Consider the following 26470-nt stretch of genomic DNA (forward strand, 5'->3'; position numbering starts at 1 on the left):
TTTCTTACCTATTTTTTTTTCTTTACTCTCAGTACCAAGCTCCAGAATATATTAGGTTGAAAAGTAATGGACAGCTTCAAAACTAAAAGATAAGAAAAGACTCAAGTGACTGGGTTAGCCAGAACTTCTAAAGGTGGTAGAGCTGTTTCCTGTGACTTGAAAAGGCAAAGGGTAAAGATAAACACGGGAATGAAAGAAAAAAACACACCTCTCCAGTTCTTCTAATACCCAATTATTGGTTTTCAACTAGTTTCTCACCACAGTTTTGCCCCTATTCCAGGAATTGTGATTATAAAAAAAATTATGGAGGGTAGGGATGGAATGATGTTGATATAGTTAACTTTTATGTAACCCTTGTTTTTGTTTTCTTGTGATTTCATCTCCCTATCCCACAATATGAGCAGTTTACTCCTATTATCATCTCTCTTCTTATATCTCATCAGTCAAAGTAACTTTCAGTGCTATTAATAACTTATAGGTGATACTGAAATCCCTGCATCCTCAAATACCATCTGATAATTAAGATGGGAGCAGACAGTTAGCTCACTGAGGTCACTACTCCTCCTTTCACCGCTTCCCCTTAGGAAATGAAAAGCTTCACCATGGGAAGGTGGTTTCTGTTTTATTTGCTCTGGATATGAGTTCTGAACTTTGTATGAGAAAGGTGCTTCTCACCTTCTTCCCCACCTACCTCAAGCTTAACAGATAAGGCTGTGATTTTATCATGAAATTAAATGTTTGTAATTTCTATGAAAATAGCATTAGTAATTGCCTCTGGGTAAATGGACACACAAACAGGTCACAGAAAGTTATTTCAGTGAGTATATATTAGTAAATAACTATAGTAAGATGATTCATAATTTGGAAAAAGGACTAAATATGATAATAGATAAGAATTTCTGGATGCTACATCCTTAATAAAGGAAAAATACCTACAAAGTGAGATTCATGTTCTGCTACATTTTTAAAACCACTTAAAAGTTGGTTTAAATGCTATTGCTGTGAAATTCAAGGAAAGAAGTCTTATTATATTTGGCCTAATACCTCCTGGTTACCAAAACTCACTGAACAGGGTCAATGCCTCAGTTAGTTTGCACTGTAACTGATTTTCCCAATGACACAAGTCTCTGATATTTTTATGGAATGAAAAAAATACCATGAAAATATGTACAAAAATGGAGGAGTAAGTGGAGTATGTAACAAAATAAGAAAATATCTTACTCATAGCCTCTTAGATAGGATGATGCTCTTAGGGCTCACTTAAAACTTCATTACCTTGGAAGCTCAAAGGGTGAGAATAAAAATTTTTTTTAAAAAAACATAAAATGAATTTTTCTGGGCCACACCAGTGCTGATTCTGAGTCTAATGTATCAAACGTGGTTGGTTAAAAGGAAAAGTAATTTAAAAATATTAATCCATAAGCTTATCAAGTCCAGAATAGCAATGAAATAAATGTTCTGATAACACTAAAAGGAAGAATATCATGAAGCCCATGTAGCTGAGTGCTTTGCTTATCTAACTTCGCTTTCCTTTTTACAAGGAAACTACCCACAGAGGCAGAAACTAATGGTCATCTTCTGGAGTCTAATTATTTGTTCTCAGAAACTCAAACCACTTCGTTCTACCCAAACAGCCCAGAAAGTTTGCAGGTAGAGCTGAGCCAGACTCTGGTTTGGTTACATGAGCCAAAACATGAATCGACCCATTTGAGCTGACTAGACACAGGCAAAGGAAAATACAAAACTTTATATACGTGTGTGTGTACGTGTTAGTCTGTGTCGTGTTTGTGCAAATGGTCACTGGGGCTGACAGTCATGACAGAGTATTTTCACTGGCTTGTCTTTTCCTTGGCTCATCTTTACCACTGGAGGCAAAGCAGCAGTGTTAGATCTTGGCTCACTTTAATTCACCTACCTCATCCCTTGACAAGCAGGAATAGAAAGTGCAGTGGTATTTGTTATTTCTGCAACTGATAAAATTCTTTTCAAGAGGCTCCCCACCCCCACTAAAGCATCTTTCTTCTAAACCCGAATATGCTTCCAAGATTCTGTGTAGCATTGAAGAGAGAAAGTTATTATTCATTTATTTAAAAAGTGTTTGACCTTCCACTTACATGGAACTGTGCTAGTCACTAGAAAAAATAAAATAAATTTAAAAAACAAAGCATAGGGGCGCCTGGGTGGCTTGGTCGGTTAAGCGTCTGACTTCGGCTCAGGTCATGATCTCACGGTCCGTGGGTTCGAGCCCCACGTCGGGCTCTGTGCTGACAGCTCAGAGCCTGGAGCCTGTTTCAGATTCTGTGTCTCCCTCTCTCTCTGCCCCTCCCCTGTTCATGCTCTGTCTCTCTCTGTCTCAAAAATAAATAAAAGTTAAAAAAAATTTTTTTTTAAACAAAGCATAACACAAAGTTTTAAAATCTAACGGTAGGGTAAGAAAATGTTTGTTAATAATGTAGAATTCTTTTTTTAATGTTTATTTATTTATTTTGAGACACAGAGAGAGAGAGAGGCATAGAGAGAGGGAGAGAGAGAACCCCAAGTGGAGAATCTCCACTCAGTGTGGAGCCTGATGCGGTGCTCGATCTCATGACCATGAGATCATGACCTGAGCTGAACTCAAGAGTCAGACACTTATGCCTGGGAGGCTCAGTTGGTTAAGCCTCGGCCTTCAGCTCAGGTCATGATCTCACAGTTTGTGGGTTCGAGCCCTGCATCAGGATCTGCACTGACAGCTCAGAGCCTGGAACCTGCTTCAGACTCTGTGTCTCCCATTCTCTCCCCCTGCCCCTCCCCTGCTTGTGTTCTTTCTCTCTCTCAAAAATAAAATAAATTAACATTTTTTAAAAAGAAATCATGTGGGGCGCCTGGGTGGCGCAGTCGGTTAAGCGTCCGACTTCAGCCAGGTCACGATCTCGCGGTCTGTGAGTTCGAGCCCCGCGTCAGGCTCTGGGCTGATGGCTCGGAGCCTGGAGCCTGTTTCCGATTCTGTGTCTCCCTCTCTCTCTGCCCCTCCCCCGTTCATGCTCTGTCTCTTTCTGTCCCAAAAATAAATAAAAAACGTTGAAAAAAAAATTAAAAATAAATAAATAAATAAAAAGAAATCATGATACGGGGGCACTGGGTGGCTCAGTCGATTAAGCGACCGACTTCAGCTCATTTCATGATCTAGCGTTCCATGAGTTCGAGCCCCACATTGGGCTCTGGGCTGACAGCTCAGAGCCTGGAGCCTGCTTTGGAATCTGTGACTCCCTCTCTCTCTACCCCTCCCCATTCACGCTCTGTCTCTCTCTGTCTCTCAAAAACTAAATAAGCATTTAAAAAAATTTTAAGCATGATACAAATCTCTCTTTCAATATAGATTGATCTACATGTATCATTATAGGTATACAGATAAACAGATGACAGCTATAGTAAATAAATCTCCCTGCTACATAAGCTACATAAGGATTTTCTTTCTGAATCCCATTTAGAAGTTTCTACACATGCAGATCTGGCCCTGGACAAAACAGTGAGTGGGGCCTTCACCTTCAATGCTTCCCGACATTCCTGTAGCTTTTCTCTCCTTTCAGGGTCCATTTCGCTCATGATTACTCTAGTTTCCAAGAGTCCTCTACTATGCCCCTTCACTAAACAGTCCTCTACGGTTCTTATAAATTCTTTCTCCCCAACTCCACTTTCCCAAATGTGGAGCCCTCTGAGGATGACTATTCAGATATATCAATTTTGCTAGATTGCCAGCAGGCAGCATGGTGTGCAAGTTATAAGGATTGGTCCTGGATTGAGTGAGACAATTCTGTGGAATCCTGGCTCAAATATTTACCAGTTCTGTGATCTAGAATAGCACACTTAACCTCATATCTCAGTTTCCTTTTAGGTAAGATTGGATAAAGGAGGATGGTGGCTAATAGCATATTTCATCTAATCTATGATGCCTTCTATTTTCAGTTTCACCATGATTTTACAACCCTTGGATAGAAAAGAATGTTCTAAATTATACATGTAAGATGCGGTTGGTTGTAAGACACATCCCAATTTCAGTGTTAGAATGTGTGTGTGTGTGTGGGGGGGGGAAGTACATCTTAAAAGTGATTACATACGATAGTATCCACTTGGTAGGTTTATTCTCAGTATTAACTAAGATAACTGATATAGGGTACTTAGCACAATGCCAGGCACAAATTAAGCACCTGAGTGTTAGCTAATATTACTAATGAGTTTCTCCTGCCAGATATACATTATCTTAACAAGTGTTCTTTAAATACATTGCCTTAACATACAGAGTCACTGGGGGCAGGGTATGAGGGCTTAGAGCCCAATGGAAACATACCTTATGGGTGGTTTAGACTTTTCGATGTTCTCATTCAGGTTACATATCTTGAAAGTTATTTGTAGGATTGCTCCTAGTCAAAACCTAGTGACACAAATCTGGGATCAGAACTTCTATCACAGTTTAGACAGATTTGTCCCTACATTAAACAATCAAGCCTGTCAAAGGCTTTCATAATTAGCTGAAGTTTAAAACCAACCCCACTCCCCACAAAAATCACTTTCCTGGCTTACTAGCTTTCTCATGTTCTTTAAACCTGAAAGTTTATTCAAAGCACCAAAGATCACTTATTTTTGGTGTTCTAATTTTTGTCATTTGATGTGTTAAGTTGAAAAAAATGTTCAAAGACAAAACAGGAAAGAACACCTTTTCACCACCAGAAGACAGTTATCATTAAGATGAGTGACATTATAGAACATTTTAGCAAGCACTTTGAATGACATAAATGCCTAAATTTAGGAATCTAATTCTGTCACCTTTATGTTAAATTTAACACATAAAATCGAAGGATGGCACTCATCCAGAAGTCAGATCTGATGTACATAACAAATGTAATACCCATAGAATGTACAGTAAAGCATCATTATTTTATAGGTCTTCAGTTTAGTCTGTAGCTTGATAACTTGTTTATGCTAGCATGCCTGTCTATCAAGTAGTATACTAACTCTGTTGATGTGATTTTCTAAAGATTTGACTACTAGTGTAACAGTTGACAATATGTTGCCACAATTACATAACTTCATGAAAGCTTTCACCTCAATCTTGCCAAAAACTTAGTGTCTATTTATAACCAATCAACCATTTTCAGCGAGTCAGTCCTTTTTAATCTCTTGCATGAATGCTATGCTATGATCTAAATTGGTTCATGAAATTGACTAAAACCCTTTGTATACATTTGCCAAAGATAGGTAGATCAACTTCTTTAGACCTAAGACCCGAGTGACACTAACAGCTGTCTTCTGAGGCAGAACTTTGGAACAGCAAACACCAGAAGACAGTTATTCCAGTTTGCAACCCTGAGGACAGAATTGTAGTCATCCTACACCTGTCACTTCCCTCTGCTGACTACCCTTTTCATGCACTCACATGGAGTGGCTGTTTATACTCCAGGCTCTCCTATTAAACAATATAGTTCCTTGAAGACATAAATTGGACCTTATTCATCTTAGGACATTCCTTTACCTATTCTTCTTCCTCTCTACAATGTTCCATACCTAATGGAAGCTTAAAATTTATTAAATTAAATTATATGTCTCAACCTTTGCGATTTGATTGCACTTAAAAAAATACACTTATTAGTCTACACAAGTTCTTGAAATTAAAAGTCTAGAAAGACCTGACAATGAATCTTTGTTTAAGCTTCTCCTGGTGGAGGGAACCTTGGGTAGAGAACAGACCAAGTAGAACTATAATTCATCACGACCAATTTTTATTAACCCGCATTTTTTTTCTTGATACTCAGCTATGGGAAATTTGAAAAACCCTCTACAAAGACTGTAAATATAATGGATTTTCCACGATAAGGTGGGTCTAGGAATGCTACTCAGAACCCCCTAGACCATCAGATCTCTAAAAAGAGAGTTACATCCTTAAGAAACTATGGAGCAGTATGTTCCCTGCTGGTAAGACTCAAGTCAATCAAGTAAATTAGAGAACTATCCTAGAAATTGACACTGGGATCAAGAAACTTGAAGGAACCTTAGATTCCTTCTAATGATTCTAGTCAACACCCTCATTTTACAAATGAGGAATTTAAGCCCCAGACTAAGCTATGTGACTTGACTAAGTTCAGAAACCTTATCAGAGGAAAACTCATGGGGAACCCAGGTATTGAATTTCTAAAAATATTTTTATTGGGCTGAATTTTTAATCCAGATTTGACCAGGACAGAAACTAATTGTTAAATTTATCTCCGGGACATTTTATATATGGCAAAAATAATCCACTCTGCAGAGTTTGATGTCACAGAATAATATATCAATCCAGGGTCAAAATATAGGCTGTGCACATGAATCTACTCATAATACCACAGTCCAACAGAGACATTCTCAAATGCTGCACTACTTGTGTTCATCCTACTCTAAGATACGTCTCTACCCCTTTTTCTCTCTGGTGCCACAGACTTTGTTGAGGCCTCTATCACCTTTCCTGGGTCAGAGCAACGGGCTCTGAACTGCTCTCCCTGTTCTCAGCTTCTCAAGCCTTCCCTCTGCTACAAAGTTATCCAACAAAAAGCCTGGCTCTTTACATCACCCCTTGCTTTAAAACCTTAATAAAATCCAAGCACAAAAAGGTTTGCACAATCTGGCTTCAATAGCTACTTCTCACCCCTTGGCATCTGAGAATAGCCACTCTGAATTTATCACACTTTTATGATCACCTGACTTCCTGCCTTGGCACATGACACTTCCTAAACTGGAACGATCTGCCACCCTCACCCCCTTGTCCACTCTAACACTATTGTTCACCTGCAAACTCTTATGATCCGTTCATATGCCAACTTCTTAGTGAAGCTTTCCTTAATTCCTCCATATGGTTACTCCATTCTAACAAACTTGCTTGGCTTAAAGAAAACAAGAGGCCATGGAAACATGTTAAACAAGAGGATGATAGTGATCAGATTTGCAAATTTAAAGGATCATTCTGGCTGTTATGGGAGCAAGAGCAGATACAGAGAAACCACTTGGAAAAGTGGTCCAGGTGGTGATACCAGAGGTGATAGTGGCCTCAACTAGGGTGGATAATGGATATGGAGAGAAGTATGTCCATAAGATCTGGTGATGGATTAGATGGGATGAATGAAGAGGAATAACATAAATGATCCCAAAGTTTCTAGCATGTGCAAATGAGCAGTATGCCATGTCATTTATTAAAATAAGGATCTGATTGTTTATTTTACTTGTATTTTGGTTTGTTTTTGTAGTTGGTGAAGGTGGGGTAGATCATGAGTCTAGTTTTAGATGTTTAAGTGAAATGCTTATTTAATACCCAAGTAGAGTTATTGATATATGAGAGTTAGGGACCAGGCTTAAATTTGAGATATAATTCTGGAAGCTACTGACATATAAATGGCAATTCTACATGGGACAGACTGAATCTGCTTGGGGAGAGTACATCGAGTGAGAAAAGGAGAGGGCCTGGGACTTGTCTTGTTTTTTCTCCTTTCTTCCCGAGTCAAATTATTTAGAGGGGTTATATAAACATACTGACTCTGTTTTTTTAATTTTTTAATTTAAGTATAGTTGACACACAATGTTACATTAGTTTCAGGAGTACAACATAGTGATTTACCATCTCTACACATTCTTCTATGCTCACCATAAGCATAGCTACCATCTGTCACCATGCAACACTATTATAATATCACTGACTATATTCCCTATGCTGTGTCTTTTATTCCTGAAAACTATTCATTCCATAACTGGAAGCCTTTATCTCCAACTCCCCCTCACCAATTTTGTCCATCCACCCCACCCCTGCCTTTTCTTTAATACTACAAGTCCCTCTTTATTACTCATACATTTTGGCTCTGTTCTTCTTGCTCTATGATTATTATTCTTAATTGGCTCCAAAGTCTCCCAGTTGTCAAAATCAATGGATTTTTCCATTCTCTGTTCTACAGAACCTCTTTGAGGCATGAGATACTGTCAATCACTACCATTTTTTTTTAATCTTCTAGTTGTGATTCAAAAATTTTTAATTCCAGTATAGTTAAAACACAGCGTTATATTAGTTTCAAGTGTACAATATAGTGATTCAACAATTCTACACATTACTCAGTGCTCATCATGGTAGGTATACTCTTTAATCCCCATCACTTTTTCATCCATCCTTCCTCCCACTTCCCCTCTGGTAAGCATCAGTTTATTCTCTATAGTTATGGGTCTGCTTTTTGGTTTGTCTCTCCTTTTCATTTTGTTTGGTTTCTCAAATTCCACATATGAATGAAGTCTTACGGTATTTGCCTTTCTCTGACTTATTTCACTTAGTATTATACCTCTGGATCCATCTATGTTGTTCCAAATGGCAAGATTTCATTCTTTTTTTATGACTGGGTAATATTCCACTAGATAGATGATAGATAGATGATTGATAGATAGATAGATAGATAGATAGATAGATAGATAGATAGATAGATAGACAGACAACACATCTTCTTTATTCATCTATAGATGGACACTTGGGCTGCTTCCATAATTTGGCTATTGCAAATAATGCTGTAATCAACATAGGTGTGCAAGTATCTTTTCAAATTAGTGTTTTTGTATTCTTTAGGTAAATACCCAGTAGTGGCATTACTGGATAATACAGGAATTCTATTTTTAATTTTTTGAAGAACTTTCACACTGTTTTCCACAGCAGCAGCACCAGTTTGGATTCCCACCAGCAGTGTACAAGGGTTCCTTTTTCTCTATATCTTTGCCAACACTTGTTGATTCTTGTGTTTTTTATTTTAGCCATTCTGACAGGTGTGAAGTGACATCTCATTGTGGTTTTGATTTGTATTTCGCTGATGATGAGTGATGTTGAGCATCTTCTCATGTGTCTGTTGACCACCTGTATGTCTTCTTTGGAGAAATATTTGTTCATGTCTTCTGTCCATTTTTTAATTGTATTACTGGTTTTTTTGTGTGTTGAGTTGTATAAGTTCTTTATATATTTTGACTACTAACCCTTTATTAGATGTGTCATTTGCAAATACCTTTTCCCTTTCAGTAGGTTGACTTTCACTTCTGTTTATTGTTTCCTTTGCTGTGCAAAGCTTTTTATTTTGATGTAGTCTCAATAGTTTATTTTTGCTTTTGTTTCCCTTGCCTCAGACCTATCTAGAAAAATGTCATTATGGCTGATGTTAGAGAAATTACTGTCTGTGATCTCTTCTAGGATTTTTGATTTCAGGTCTTATATTTAGGTTTTTAATCCATTTTGAGTTTATTTTTGTGTATGGTGTGAGAAAGTGGTCCAGTTTCATTCTTTTGCATGTAGCTGTCCAATTTTCTCAACACCATTTATGAGGAGACTTTCACCCATTGCATTTTCTTGACTCTTTTGTCAATGATTAATTGACCATATAATCATGGGTTTATTTATGGGCTCTCTACTCTGTTCCATTGAGCTCTGGGTCTATTTTTGTGCCAGGACCATACTGTTTTGATTACTACAGCTTTGTAGTATATCTTGACATCTGGGATTGATACCTCCAGGTTTTATTCTTCTTTTTCAAGATTGCTTTGGCTATTTGGGGTCTTTTGTGGTTCCATACAAATTTTAAGATTATTTGTTTTAGTTCTGTGAAAAATACTGTTTTTATTTTGATAGATCTGTTCATCGCTTTGGGTAGTATGGACATTTTAACAATATTTGTTCTTCCAATCCATGAACATGGAATATATCTCCATATGTCTGTGTCATCTTCAATTTCTTTCATCAGTGTTTTATAGTTTTTATAGTACAGGTCTTTCACCTCCTTGGTTAAGTTTATTCCCAGGTGTTTTATTACTTTGGGTGGAGTTGCAAATAGGACTCTTCTTAATTTCTTTCTGCTACTTATGATTGGATAGAAATGCAATAGATTTCTGTATATTGATTTTGTATCCTGTGAGCTTACTGAATTCATTTATTAGTTCTAGTAGTTTTTTGATGGAGTCTTTAGGGTTTTCTATATATACTATCATGTCATCTGCAAATAGTGAAAAGTTTTACTTCTTCCTTACCAATTTAGATGCCTTTTATTTTTTCTTGTCTGATTGCTGTGGCTAGGACTGCCAGTGCTATGTTAAATAAAAGTGGTGAGAGTGGACATCTTATCTTGTGCCTGACCTTAGGGGAAAAGCTCTCCGTTTTTCACCACTGGTTTGGATATTAGCTGCGGTTTTGTCATATATGGCCTTTATTATGTTGAGGTGTGTTCCTAAACCTACTTTGTTGAGGAATTTTACCATGAATGGCTGCTATACTTTGTCAAAAGCTTTATCTGCATATTTTGAAATTATCATATGGTTTTATCCTTTCTTTTGTTGAGGTGATGTATCACAGTGATTTATTTGAATATACTGAACCACCCCTGCATTCTCGGAATAAATGATTGCAGTGAATGGTTTTTTAAAATATATTGTTGGATTCTGTTTGCTAATACTTTGTTGAGGATTTTTGCATCTATGATCATCAGACATACTGGTCTGAAGTTCCTTTTTTTGTTGCAGCTTTGTCTGGTTTTATTATCAGGGTACTAACCATTACCATTCTTAAAAGTCTTTCCTTTTTTTTTTTTTTTTTTGACTTGTCATTCTACCATATTCTGATTCTCTTTGCCTTATGTCTCCTCCACTGTCTTCTCTCCAACTTTCATCACCTAAGTATGGATGTATCCTACAGCTCGTATACCAAGATAGTTGTTCTTCTATTCCTAAGCCCTTTGGTGATCTTTCAGGGATGAGAGAAGCAAAAAAAACCTTCCATGCTGCTCCACCATCTTGGCCCCTCCCTAGCCCTTTGGTGATCTTATCTACTTTCCCAAGATCAATTCTTCAACAATTACTAACATAGATAATGCCCAAATCATTATTACTAGTCTTGCCTTTTACTTTCTCTAATAAAATTGAGTCCTGCATTTCCAACTGCTTTTAAAGGACATGTTATCACCTCAAGAGCAATTCACCTACAAGCAACCCTATATTCTCCCCTAATTCCAAGCTAATTAATTATATAGATTTTTCATTTATAATAATGCTCTGCAACCATTCTCCCTGATACACAGGTCCCAAATCATACATTAAACCAAAAGATGCTTCAAGTTGTTCCTCACTTCCCACATCTAACAACCTCAAAGTATATTGATTCTCCATTCTCTTCCTACTTATTTTCTTTCCATTACTGTAGCCACTACTCTACACTAGACTTATTATTTTTTAGGTTAGTGAAAAAGTTTTCTAATTGGTTGTTCTGTTGTCAAACACTCCCCTTTCCATCTGTCTATCCTACCAGTTACTACCAGTGTTATCATCCTAAACTATCACTTGACCACTTCATTCCTCATCTCAGAAACTTAGAACAGCTATTTATAACTATAGGATAAAGCTCAGACCCCTTGGCTCAGTCTTCCAAAATGTGGTTTGATCCTACCTTTCAACTCTAATTCCCACTACTCTCCTACATTAACTCTCCATCCCCCACACAATTTGTGCATTTACCAGTCTGATGCATTGATCTCTCACATCTCAAACAACTTGCTTATTCTTCTTCAAATCCATATACCCTTCAATGGTGAACACAAATATCACATCTTCCATGAATCCTCTGACCATCTCTATCTGGAAATTATTATTTTCTTGTTTGGAACTGACTGTCCCTGCCACTTAGTAGACATTTAACACTCAAGTTTATTTCATTTCCTCAACCATTAGTTCACTCCCTAAATACAGGACTTTACAAAGATTATTAATTGGTTGTCCACTAATAGCTTTGATAAATATTCCAAGAATCGAATTTTAAATTCCAAGTTATTGAAGAATGTTATACTCCTATATTTCCACTGTTAACTATAATCATTATGACATGAGTATTAGTTCAGAAAATAGTTCTAAGAGTCTCCAAATTTTGGAAAGTTAACTATATATATTTACATTCTAAGAAACAAACTTGCTTCCTGTAGTTCTAAAGTACAAAGATAAAGAAGGAAAGGAGTTAGATATTGATGTCACCAAGACATAATATTAAACAATATTTTAATAGAAATGCAAAAAAAAATCTCAGGTTGCAACAAACATCATTAAACAGTTCATTGGCTTGTGATTCATTTGAGATTTCATGTGAATTCGTTCAGATTTCATAGCAACATGATTCCATGTAATAGCAGAAATAATCACTTAAAAGAATGGTGAACGTTTACTATAATCCAACTTAAATCACTAACTTCATATATTCTCAAGTAAGAAAAGCAGCCAGTTTGATAAAAATATGGATTCTCTGGGGGAATACTTATGCTTTTTGCTCACCAGAACCTTGTCAGTTAATCACTTCTATTATATCTCTACCTAAATAAGAAAATGCGTACTTTATTAAATTCTCAGTATCTCTGAGGCCCCAAATCTTTCCCAAATCCTTTGAGACTGTGTGTTTCAGAACTTCAGCAAGCCTCTATGACTCTTTGCCCCTTCAGGCTGTCTACCACATCTGCAGAGCCTGAGGCTTGACCTCATTTTGCTCTGCAGTATTTGATAAGTGAACAATTGTAAATTAGGTGAGATAATCTATTGGGTATGTTTAGAAATCAACTCAAGTTTTTTCTTAATTATTTCACAATGAATCCTTTTTGTATTTGTTTGGTTCTAATATGTTTCCATTGTTGATCATAGACTGGTCCGTAAGATCTTTGAGGAAAAAAAATTTTTTTTCTATGTTGTATACCCCTGCCTGGAATATATTCTCCTGTGCCAGATAAAATGAAGCCCATGAAGCCACTCAAGAAATAGTCATTAAATGGAATTCTTATCCCTGGAACAAATAAATAGTATCCAAGGAGGATAGGGTCTAAATTATTGGGCTCTCTTTGAAGTGGAAAATTTGTTTCAGAAGTCAACTAGGTAAAGAACTACAGTGGTTCTCCTGGGATGACTTTTGAAATGAAAGCTGACCATGAGGGAGATCACTATGACAGGCCTTAACCCTGTTGGATTTAATCACCTATGAAAGATCTTTCCCTGTTGTGCACATCAGGAGGCTTATAAATTGGATGCAGACAACTCAATTGCTTTCAAAAGTCAGCTCTCTCTGAAGGAATTGGAAAGAACAGTTTCATAATTCCTATAGTAAGAGGAGTTGCCACAGTAAAATAGCAGCAATTGGGGTTAGGTAGGCCCCCTTTCCCATGCAGATTCCCCAGTAAGTGTTTTTGTTTCTTGGTTTTGTTAAAATAAGATCCAAGTTATGGTTTCATAATTTCCCCGTCACTAGCCCTGAAATGAAGTTACTACAGCCCTTAAGCTGGAATGGCTCCACTAGCTGCATAGCAAACTTTTGTCCAAGATTCAAACCAAACTGAATGTTTGAGGGTTTGGGTTGTTTTGAGTTTTCTAAACTTCAAGCTTAAATTTTCATGAACCTTATTGCACTTCCTGATCTTTTCTGGGAGAGAGAGTGGAAAAACTGAACTCTTTGGTGCCAGTGTTAGAAGCAGCCCTCCAACTGTTGTAACTAACTGCATGGAGAAAAGATAGGCCTGGATAGGAATATTGTAAGATGGTCAACTCTGGAACTATTTTCTTCTTAATTCTCTCTGAAAACTTCTCTTAAATTCCATTCTCCTAATACCTACCATTTAATTAAAACATTCAGTGGCAAAACTGGAGTGCAATGTCCCTAAAAACCATAGCACAATGATAAAAGCAAGCCAGCAATTTTAGTTCAGAAGTGAAATAAAATAGAAATTACATATTATAACAATAATAACTAAGTATTAAACAAACATACAACATACTACCTCAATGCCATCTTAGAAAAGGAACTGATTGGAAGAAAAAGGAATGTCCAGATATAAGTCTTTAGGCTTGGAAGATTCATTGAATCCTACAGACCCATGGGAACAGAGTAGAATTGTAGGAGGAAAAGAATTTCAAGAAATAAAGGAACTAAGAGAAACAAACCTTCATAGCAGAGCTATTTGGTGCAGTAAGACAATGTAAGCCATGGATCAGACTTAAAATCAAGAACTGTGTCGTTCTCAATTAGTGTACTGCAGTCTATTCCTGGCTTAGGTGGATGCCAGTTCAGAAAACAACTCCATAAATGAGAGCTTCAGAGTTCCATATTGATGGTCCATGTCAAAGAACCCTGATCTTCAAAATCAAGGATGAAAAGGGCAACTATAACCACTGCATCACCAGCACTGTCTCATTTTTTCATCACTGTGAGGGATAATTTGCTCATACAGAAATCCACAGTGGCTAAATATGAAGTGGCATCTGAAGTTGTTTGGCATGAACTTCTGCTTAATAAACAAACACCATATTGACCCAGCCGGAGCTTCTCTCTTAAGAAACATAAAGGGAATCATTTGTAAGCAAGCCAAATTCTGAATGAAATTCTTTACAAGCCCTGCTAAACATCCTTCTTGGAAGTACTAGGACATAGGCCTCCTCACTTCTGATAGAACCCCATAACCAAACATATTTGGACATTTCCCTAAAGAGCTTAACTAAGGCAAGGTTGGTATATACATTTCAGATTCTTAATCTCTCTCTCACCACCAATTTCTAGAGATAAAAAACACTTTTATTCAAATATTTATAAATATTATCCTCAGTATTCACAACTATCCATAAATAGTCTCTGAAAGAAAGCATGTTCAAACAAAACTGACCACAGGGCAATCATCAGGTGTGGGGAGTTCTAGGGTCATGACAAAGGGAAACTGCTTGCTAGTCACAGACAAAACAGGAATGTTAAAAAATCAAGGAAGTAGATCAAATTATGCATCGGTACAGGGTGGGGTGGGGGGATGGTCTCAATCTGGAGCTATGAAATCAATAAGAATTAGTAACAGGATGGCCAGAAAAAAATTTAACTATGTGAGTTGCAAACCTTTTCTTTTAAAGCTACTCCTCCATCAAAATATATTCCCCATATGAATCCTGATATAATTAAAGCAGGTAGGGTGATTTGTTTTGTTTTTAGTTCACTATTTTTCCATAACAAAGTTTAATATGGAAAATTCAGAACACAGATAAACACAAAAGTGAATATGTGTATTTTTAACTACCTATAATCCTCCTACCCAGAAATAACTATTGATACTTCAGTGTATAATCTTTCACACACACACACACACACACACACACACACACACACACACACAGTATTTTTAAAAGGTAACTAAAAATAGCTGTATAACCTTTCAAAAATAATATATTAATAACATCTTTGCATATACACAAACACATACCTACATCATCATTCTTAGTGACTACATAGTATAGCTGTATTGTAATTTGTTTAGCCAATTCCCTATTTACGGTCACTTAAACAGTTTCTAATTTTTTTAAAAATATTTTTGCATATACTTCTGGGCATTTCCTGATTATTCCCTTAAAAGGACTTCTAGATGTGGAATTGCTTGGTAAAAGATACATATTTTGACATAGATTTCCAAATTACCACCCAGAAATATTGTATCAATATATTCTTTTACCAGCAGCATATGAGAGTCTTCATTTATGTATCTCTTCACCAATCCAATCTTTTATCATTACTCTAAATCATTGCTAATCTAATAGGAAAACTGTAGGAACTTATTGGAGTTTAACTTGCATTTCTTTATTAGTGGAATGACTTGTGCTTGTTTTTGTTTTGTTTTTGTAGTTTTGCTGGTTTACCATACAGAAATCAGATTTAAATATTTACAAAGTTTAGATATATTCTCTAACAGTATACCTTTGGAATTACATACAGGCCTTTTCCTACCATAATATTATCTAACCATTCTCTTATGTTTTCTTCTAGTCCTTTTACAGTTCGGTTTTTCACAATTTAAATATATACTTACACCTGAAATGTGTTTTTCTTTAAGGACTATTAGAGTTCCAACTTTAGTTTTCTCCAAATGGTTAGCCCATTTTCTCAACACGACTCTTTGAGTAAACAACTTTTCCTCATTGATTTGAAGGCAGTCTTTATTCTAAATTCTAATAAATATTTGGGTATATTTGTTTCCATTAAATTAATTTACCTATCTATTCCTGGTTTTGTATATACCACACTATTTAGTTAATTCTTATAACTTAAAAAAATTAATTTTTTTTATGTTTATTTAAAGAGAGAGAGCACTAGCGGCGGCGGGGGGGGGGGGGGAGGGGCAGGAGAGGGCAGAGTGGGAGAGAGAATCCCAAGGAGGCTCCATGCTGTCAGCACAGAGCCAGTGCAGGGCTCAATCCCATGAACAGAGATCATGACCTGAGCCTAAATCAAGAGTTGGACACTTAACAATCAACCATCCAGGCGCCCTTTGAAAATAAATTTTATTATCTGAAGGTAAGGCCCTATTCAGAATTCTTTTCCTCAAAATGTACAGGCTATTTTCTTAGGTGATCATGTTTTTTAAAAACTTATGATTTTAATTAGAACTATGTTAAAATTTTTAATAATCTAGGGAAAGTTGATATTTTTATAAGCCCTCTCTCTCCATTTGTTCAAGTCTTTCCTTGAATTTCACAGTGAAATTTATCTTTTGTTTAAGTCTTTTCAAAATTGATTAGTCTTTACTTTTAAGCCTTCTTAAAGTTTGAGTATTCTATAGGTAAAGTATATATTCTAAATATTCTATTTTATTACTCTGATAAATAGGGTCTTATTTTTTATAAAGATATTCACAGTATATAGATGTGTCAAGGGTCCCCAAGACCACCCTCAAGCCCCTTTATTTACTTTAGGACTCCTACATAGGACTCAGAAGTTGTTACACTCATGGTTATGGTTTATTACAGTAAAATAATAAAAAGGAGTAAAAGGAAAAACATAGAGGGCACAACCCAGAGGAAACCCAACTCAAGATTTCAATGTTCCCTCCCAGAGGAATCACATGGGACATACTTAACTCCTCTAGTGGCAATGTGTGACAACATATGCAAAGTGTTGCCAGCCTGGTAAGTTCTCCCAAGCTTGAATGCCCTGGGTTTTTTAATTTGGGTGGGGGGGGGGGGGTCCATTCATATAGATATATAGCACTTGCACGATAAACATCAGTTACCCAAGCTCCAGATCCAAGAAACAAACCTTAAATCACATTGTTAGCATAAACTATTTGGACAAACTGGTACAGCATGGCTCAAGGCCTCAGGCATGAAAAAAAAAAAAAAAAAAAAAAAAAAAAAAGAACACTCTTAATAGAAAGAACATTCCAAGAGCTCAGCTCCCAGGGGCCAGCCAAAGGCCGGCAGTCTTCAAAATGGGCATTTCTTGGGAATGTGCAGGGTTTGAACAACCCAAGCCTGCTGAGTTAATCCTTTCCTGCATAATAGGAGAGCTAATGATTTTGTTTATGGACATTGACTCTAGCTATCATAGTGAATATATTTGTTTCCAATTCTGTTTTGTTGATTTTTGTAGTCTTTGTAGCTAGATGCTCATATCATCTGTGAACAAAGGCAATTTTGTCTCCTCTACTCTGGTAAATACCAGAATATATTCTGTTTCTTGTTATTAATGCATTTGCTGGAATTTCCAGAACAATGATGAATAACAATGATAACAGTGAGCATTAGCTTTTGTTCCTGACAATAGTGGAAATGTTTTAAGGCTAATTATTTTATTGGTGTTAGTAAGTGACATATATTCTTTTTTATGTTATTTCTGATTTATTAAGAATTTTTTTTTTTCATGAACAGCTGTGGAATTGAATCAATGTTTTTGGGCATTAGTCAAAGCAACCATATCTAAGATACTCAAGAAAACAAATTGTGAGCTAAAAATTTTATATCCAGCAAAATGTTCTTCACTGAGAAAGGGTACAAATGATTTCACAACATGCAAAACCTCAGGAAATATTGTTCCTATGAGGCCTACTAAGGGGCATACCAGAGAATTAGCTTCATACAACCAAAATGACTATAGACATCAACCTAAGTCTAGTAATGAGCATTAAATATAAATGTATATTCATAAAATTAATACTAAAGGAGTGTTAAAAAAACAGAAAACAGTATGTAATACTTATATGCTCATACAATGGTAAACTGTTGCACAACTTCAAAAATGGAGCGGACACATGCAAAAACCAAAAAAAAAAAAACAAAACAAAACCCACCTTTTTAAAAACTTTCTTCAAGATATTGGTAGTGGAAGTATTAACAGATTAATATTTTGAGATTATTTAATTTAGGACAAAATACATGAGTAATTATGAGATATTCTAATATCCTCTGTGTCCTTGAGAACTAGGATTTTCAGTGGGAGAGAAAAAGCAGATACAAATACAACACAAAGAGACTGAGTTACAAATTATTATAGTTGAATTTGAACTGGAAGCATTAATATGAGTTCATCAAACTATTTAACATAATGTGTTTATTTGCTCTATCCACTGGAGAGGCTTAGAAAAAAATGACGAACCCAATAGCAATGAGAGCTCTGTTACCCAGATTGTAGCACTGAAATTCCAACCCTCACTTCAAGACTTTTGAAGAAATGACAAATTCAGGTCTAGCAAAAGAAATGTATAAGATGAACCGGGAACAATGGACCATACTAGATGGCAAGAAAGCTATCACAGACTCAGGAGCCCATGTAAAGAGGCTCCCCCTGGCCAAAGATGGCACAATTTGAGCTCTAAGTCGTGTAATAATCTCAGTGAATGAAACACAAAAAGTATGTTTAAATTCATGAGTTCATATTAATACTTAGAAAAACAAAAGATCACCTTTTGAGAATGAGAGGGATGCCAATTCATTATCGTGAACACTGAAAATAAGGGGGAAAAACCAAGCATTTATCCTTCATTTCTTATATACAGTGTACCACCAAGAAACAAAATATTAGACAAGAGGAAACATCTCTTATAAAAGTATTTCAAATAATAAATGAAAAAAATGATAAATTAGAATTTCACCACTTTTAAACCCCCAATTGAGCATCAATACTTGATAATAACATGAATAATTATGTGCTTCTTGATTAAACAAAACAAAAACCTCACTTATACCCTTACTGAAGGGTCAAACGTGAGTTTTATTAAGTCTCTGGATCCTACTACCAACTTGCATGAAATAAGGAGGTCAAATAAGTAGGTTGAACTTCACCATAAGTACATAATTAGTAAAATCCTGACTGTAGGAAATTCTACAGGTCAAATATCTTGGGCTAATCAACAGATAAATTGTGTAAAAAAGAAAAAGATGGAGGGGAAACCTATTTTCAAAAACAGACTTCTAAGACAAGTTTTGGGGTTTTTTTTAATGAGTAAGACTAAATTATGGTGTCTAGGTATGCACACTTGAGTATTCAAAGTACACAGAAATCCAAAGAATCCATTACTATAAAAATAATAATAATAATGGTTATTTTTGAGGTGTTAACTAGGAGGTTGAAAGATTGGGCACACAGAGGTTTGTGGAGTGTACAGAAAAGTTTCATTTCTTGAGTGGTTATTTTCTCTTGTAATAACCTATTAAGCTATACATTTGTGTGAAGTTTCCTTCTGTATTTTTGTGTGATTTTATAACAAAATGGCAAAAAATTCCACTAAATATTTGTTAAATGGTCAAATAGCCTTATTAAAATAAGTCCTTAGCAAATGTTGCTGCTGTATTTATTTAAGTTCTAGTTATTTATGTAAATTCTAGTGAGTTAACATATAGTGTAATATTGGTTTCAGGAGTAGAATTTAGTGATTCGTCATTTACATATAATACCCAGTGCTTACCACAAGTGCCCTCTATAACACCCAACACTTATTCCCCCACCCACCCCCCCTCCAGCAACTTTCTCTGTAGTTGAGTCTCTTACAGTTTGCCTCCCTCTTTTTCTCCCCCTACTCCTATGTACATCTGTTTTGTTTCTTAAATTCCTACATGAGTGAAATAATATGGTATTTGTCTTTCTCTGACTTACTTCACTTAGCATAATACCCTCTAGCTCCATCCACATCATTGCAAGTGGCAAGATTTCATTCTTTTTCATGGCTGAATAATATTCCATTGTGTATATACACCACATCTTTATCCACTCATCAGTCAATGGACATTTGGGCTTTCTCCATAGTTGGGCTATTGTTGATAATGCCGCTACCTACATTCAGGGGCATGTGCCTCTTTGAATCTGTATTTTTGTATCCTTTAGGTAAATACCTAATAGTGCAATTGCTGACTTTTTAAGGAACTTCTGCACTGTTTTCCAGAGTGGCTGCACCAGTTTGTATTCCCACCAACAGTGTAAGAGGTTTCCCCTTTCTCCATATCCTCACCAACATCTGTTGTTTTCTGTGTTAATTTTAGCCATTCCGACAGGTGTGAGGTTGTATCTCATCGTGGTTTCTATTTTTATTTCCCTGATGATGAGTGATGTTGATCATCTTTGCAAATGTCTGTTAGCCATCTGGATGTCATCTTTGGAAAAATGTCTATTCATGTCTTCTGCCCATTTCTTAACTGGATTATTTGTTTTTGGGTGTTGAGCTTGATAAGTTCTTTATAAATTTTGGATACTAACCCTTTATCAGATACATCATTTGCAAATATCTTCTCCCATTCCATAGGTTGCCTTTGATTTTTGTGGATTGTTTTCTTTGTTGTGCAGGTTTTTATCTTAACAAAATCCCAATAGTCATGTTTGCTTTTGTTTCCCTTGTCTCCAGCAACTTGTCTAGTAAGAAGTTGCTACGGCCAAGGTCAAAGAGGTTGCTGCCTATGTTCTTCTCTAGGATTTTGATGGTTTCCTGTATCACATTTAGGTCTTTCATCCATTTTGAATTTATTTTTGTGTTGGTGTAAGAAAGTGGCCCAGTTTCATTCTGCATGTCACTGCCCAGTTTTCCCAACACCATTTGTTGAAAAGGCTATTTTCCATTGGATATTCTTTCCTGCTTTGTTGAAGATTAGTTGACCATATAGGTGTGGGTCCATTTCTGGGTTTTCTATTCTGTTCCATTGATCTATGTGTCTGTTATTGTGCCAGTAACATACTGTCTTAATGACTACAGCTTTGTAATATATCTTTAAGTCCAGAATTGTGATGCCTCCAGCTTTGCTTTGCTTTTTCAAGATTGCTCTGGCTATTCAGAGTCTTTTGTGGTTCCATACAAATTTTAGGATTGTTTGTTCCAGCTCTGTGAAAAATGCTGGTAGAATTTTGATAGGGATTGCACTAAATCTGTAGATTGCTTTGAGTAGTATAAATATTTTAACAATATTTGTTCTTCCAATCCATGAGCATGGAATATTTTTCCATTTCTTTGTGTCATCTTCCATTTCTTTCATAAGTGTTCTTTAGTTTTCAGAGTACAGATCTTTTACCTCTTTGGTTAGCTTTATTCCTAGGCATCATGGTTTTTGGTATTGCTGTCATATTCTAAAATGAGAAAACTGAACAAATGAAATAATTCGAGTTTTCATGATGTCATCCTTCATCAAGTGGCATTAATCATTCATGCTAGTGTAACATTACCCTGTATTAATAAGGAAACCACATAATGAACTTCTACCAAAGATAGATAAATGTGATTAATTCCAGTAAGATTTATTGGGTGCCTACTATGTGCTTGATTTTTCTTTCCTGAGTGAACAATACTTCAGGTCATGGGAAATACTTGACTAGCCAGGGTCAAACAAAATGTACCAAAAATATTTCATTACCTCAACCAGTTTTTCCTTTATAAAAGTAGAAAGTGTATTTTTCTTGCTTTCCATATAGCTACATTTAAGTCATATTCATAAAAGTGGACTCATGAGCAATTTCACACTCTTAATAACAGTAGTTTTTCCACCTGCCCACAGTTTACCAACAATATGTGTTAGACAGTGAGCAAGACTGTAAGCTATCAACATCATATCTATACTCTTAATTTTCTTTACTTTTAATACTATTTGGGGTGCCAACTAGATCTACCTAAAAATTACTTCCTGGCTTCCCTTGCAATAAGGAATGATTTTGTGAGAGGTAGATAGACATACCTTGTGTGGCTTCAACTGATGTGTGCTATATTTTGCCTTCCCCCCCCCCCCACCTCTTTTCAGCCAGAAATACAGATATGATGACTAGAGTTGCAACAACTACCATAGTGATGTTGGAGATGGAAGCCAGTACTAAGTATGGCCAAGAACAAAGAGAGAACCTAGTTTCTGGTGACATCGTGGAGCCACCACACTGGCTGTGCTCTGATTATTCCCAAACTCCTCTTTGCATAGGAAAACTAATCTCCCAATTTATTTGCCTCTATTGTGAATCTGTTACTCCACTAATTATTAACCAATGCAATAATTCCTTTGATTATTATGGGTACTGGCAGTGTCAGTGTCTAACAATAAAAAGCACACACAGACATACCACCTAGAGAAGTCTAAAGGAGGTTACAAAACTCAACAACAAAAAGAAAATTCTCAGAGGTGTGAATTACACTTCATACCCCCTTCCATATTAAAGGAGAATTTCTATGACTTAACAGCACAAGCAAGACTTGCTGATTTGAAGGGAAAAATGAAATTAAAATAATAAACAATGATAAAGTGCCAGTCTCCATGGCACTTCTAGAACTTTCTATGGAATGTTATTGGCAACAGCAGCGGCGGCAGCAGTATTGAACACATTTATGAGGCATCTGTATAACTGCAAATCACACAGAGGTAAGCAGTGTTTGAATCAATTTGACTGCTTCCTAAGGAACAGTCATATATGTACATCACAAAGTATGAAGAGCTTCGAAGACACAATGATTGCCATTAACAAGAAAAATATACTTCTTGGCAACTACCAGGACACATCATTTCTTTCCATCATTGGCAAGATCTTGGCTGGAATTCTTTTGGATCAGCTACTGTTCAATGATGGCAACTGTGTACTCTCAGAATAACTGTGGCTTTAAACCACAGGGCAACTGACATAATCTTTGCTCTATGTCCGAAATAAAAAAAATACAAAAGGCAGTCTGCATATTACTAAATTTATTAGCTGCACAGAAACTTTTGACACTACATGTATACCTGAAGTATAGGTATACATACTTGGGGATATAGTAACTATACATTACTATGTAACTTTTTGTGCCTATTTTTTTTTTTTAATTTTTTTTTAACGTTTATTTATTTTTGAGACAGAGACAGAGCATGAATGGGGGAGGGTCAGAGAGAGGGAGACACAGAATCCGAAACAGGCTCCAGGCTCTGAGCTGTCAGCACAGAGCCCGACGCGGGGCTCGAACTCACGGACCGTGAGATCATGACCCGAGCCGAAGTCGGCCGCTTAACCGACTAAGCCACCCAGGCGCCCCTGTGCCTATTTTATAAGGATCTAAGAAGTTGGTGAGACTGTACATATTTGTTAATTAACCAGTGGTTGTTTAAACAGCTACTTTATATCCAGCATTATGTAGATTATAGCTATTTGTATGATTGACTATTTAATGAGTATCTCTCCCATTAGAATATAAGCTTCATACGGAAGGGCCTGAGGCTATCCTGCCAACTACTGAATTCCTAATGGCTAGCACAGTGCCTGGCATGTATTATCAGATACACAGTAACCATCTGTTGAATGAATAAAAGCACAAGAGAACTACAAAACACAATCCTTATACTTTCCCTGGGGAGACAAAACATAAAATAACTGTTACCTTATTATCTAGATCAATCTTCACAGTCCCCACTGTGTAGGGCAGTGCTGTCCAGTAGAATTGTTTGCAATGATGAAACGTTCTATAACTGCACTGTTCAAAATGATAGTGACTAGCCATGTGTGACAACTAAGCACTTAAAATGTGGCTAGTGCAACTACACTATAGTACCCTTTATTCATCTTATGCTACATAGCCTCATTTGCTTTTTATCAAAATTTCAGTTAAGAATTTTTTTGGAGTTTTAGGGTCACCCGGGTGGCTCAGTGGGTTGAGCATCCGACTCTTGATTTCGGATCAGGTCACGATCTCAGGGTCATGGGATTGAGCTCCATATCAGGCTACATGCCGAGTGTGGAGCCTGCTTAAGATCCTCTCTCTCTCCTTCTGCTCCTCTCCCCCACTCACATGCTCTCTCTAAAACTAAAAGTTAAAACATATATATATTTTTTTAATTTGAAAAAAGAACTTATTGGAGTTTTAAGTAGAGAATGGGGAATCCTAACTTATGGTTTTCCATTAAAGTGTCTCTTTGCCACCACTATCACTGCCCCCAAAATATACACAACTAAAAGAAATCTAACAAGACGTTTAACAGGTTGTTTACCTGGGAATTCCACTCCACAAAGTTGTAAAGAAAGGGATTAGAGAGTTTAGCCATTTTTGACTACATGGAGAATTAACAGCATTTCAAGTACACAGTACTAAATACTAAAATCAATCAGTCTAAACCAAGCATTTAGAATACAGAAAAATCCACAGAAATATTATCTCCACATAGTGTTAGATAGGCAGACCATATCTCAGCAATCTGGGTGGCTCACTGGACTGTCACATTGCAGAACATTCATTGAATTATTCAATATACATTTATTGAGTGCTTACTATGTGCCAAACACTATTTAAAGCCTTGGGGATATAGCAATGAACAAACTGATAATATCCCTGTCCTCATGGAATTTACATTTTGCTGGACAGAGAAAGCCAGTCAGCAAAGAAATAAGTAAAATACTAAGTTCTAGGAGAAAATGAAAGTGAGGAAGAGGGGCAGGGCATAACAGGAAAGGGTTGTGTAGGGAAGACCTTACTAAAAAGATGACCTCTGAGACCGAACTTAGAGGGTAAAGGGGCAAGCTGGCAGATACCTGGGGAAAGAGAGTTTCAGGCATGGAAACCACAAGTTTAAGAGACAGCAAATAGGCCAATGTGCCTGGAGCTGAGAGAGCAAGTTTAGAAGCACAAAAGAGGACATCAGAAAATCAGAGAGACCATCAGATCAAGGAGAGGTTTGGACACCACTATGCAGCCTGAAGTTTTTGGACGTTTTTGAATTGACAAGTGAAGTGATTTGACTTGCATTTTCAAAGGTTTTGAAAAGACTGCTGGTGGGGGCAGGGGGAAAAATGAAACAAAACAAATTCCCCTGTCCTCAGTTAGCTTACATTCTAATGACCAGAAGCAGGTATTTCTCAATCGCAGAAATAACTTTTCTTAACTCAGTTATTTATATAACTGAATTTTGGAAGAAGAGGAAATAGCACAGTGAGCTTACATAACATGGTCACGTGTATGTAATACCTTATTTGGAAAAAAGGGTCTGTGCAGATGTGACTAAATTCAGGATCCTGAGATGAATAGATATTCCTATATTATCCAGGTGGGCCCCAAATGCCATCACATGAACCCTTAGAGGTAAGGAGCAGAGGGATATTATGGACAGATACACAGAGGAAAGACACAGAGAAGACCTTATGAAGACAGAGACAGATGCAGCCAGCCAAAATGGCAACAGCCACCAGAAGCTAGAAGAGGCAATGAAAGATCTTCCCTAGAGCCTCTGGAGGGACTGTGGCCCTACATACAGCTTGATTTCAGATATCTGGCCTCCAGAACTGTGAGAAATAAATTTCTGTAGTTTCAAACCATCAAATTTATGGTAATTTGTTACAGCAGCCCGAGGAACCTATCATACTTTGTATTGTCTGTCATCTTGATTAACAAAAATGTATTCATACATTTACCTCTTATTTAATGAAAGTCTACTATATGCCAGATTCTGTTCTTAATACCAGGGTTAAGAAGGTAAATAAAACAAAGTCCTTACCCTCCTGGACACTGGGGAAAATGGGCAATAAACATATACACAAATAAGATAATTTTAGAAAAAACAAGCACAGTAAAGAAAATGAAAAGATGAGATAGAATACAGAATGACTTAGAAGAGGGCTCGTTCAGGCAATGGAATCAAGGAAGCATTCTCAGAAATCATGCCACGTGAGCTGAGCCTCAGGATGATGAGGGATAAATGCCCATACAAATAATAGGAGGAAGATGCTCCTGACAGAGGGAACAGAGTAGGGCAAAGATCTAGAGCCAAAAATGTTATCTTGGCATATCAGAGGAACAGAAAGAAGGCCAATATGGCTACACAGTCATCAAAGACTGAGGGAGAGAATAGTAAAAAAACTTAGCAAGCAAGACAAAGGCCAGGCGACACAGAACATTTGTATCAATTATCTACTGCTATAATAATGCTGTGTAACAAACACACACAAAACTTTATGTTTATATAGCTTGTGCTTCTAGAATCAGCTGAAAGTCTGTTAGGCAGCTCTACTGACCTCAACTGAACTTGCTTTAACGTCTGATGTTTGAATGGGTATCTGCTGATCTAGGAAGGCCTCAGCTGTAGCAAGGCTCTGTTCCATGTGGAACTCTCTCCAGTGGGCTAGCAGAGGAATGTTCTCCCGGTGATGGCAGAGGTTCAACAGAGAATCCTCAATGTGCAAGACTAGTTAAAGTCTCTTCTTGTGTAATATCTGCTAACTTCTCAT

At 36.6% G+C, this 26470-nt stretch overlaps 1 long non-coding RNA gene across 1 annotated transcript; it reads right to left on the bottom strand.

The window, feature by feature from the left end:
- LOC131519001 (uncharacterized) lies at positions 1-24585 on the bottom strand. Its single transcript, XR_009265400.1, has 3 exons — positions 23637-24585; positions 4328-4411; positions 1-82 (listed from the first exon to the last, which is right to left on the bottom strand). It is a non-coding gene; the product is annotated as an uncharacterized LOC131519001 (long non-coding RNA).
- Between the last annotated feature and the right edge of the window lie 1885 nt (positions 24586-26470).

The sequence above is a fragment of the Neofelis nebulosa genome, chromosome 8 (genome assembly GCF_028018385.1).
Source record: "Neofelis nebulosa isolate mNeoNeb1 chromosome 8, mNeoNeb1.pri, whole genome shotgun sequence".
Lineage (NCBI taxonomy): Eukaryota > Metazoa > Chordata > Mammalia > Carnivora > Felidae > Neofelis > Neofelis nebulosa.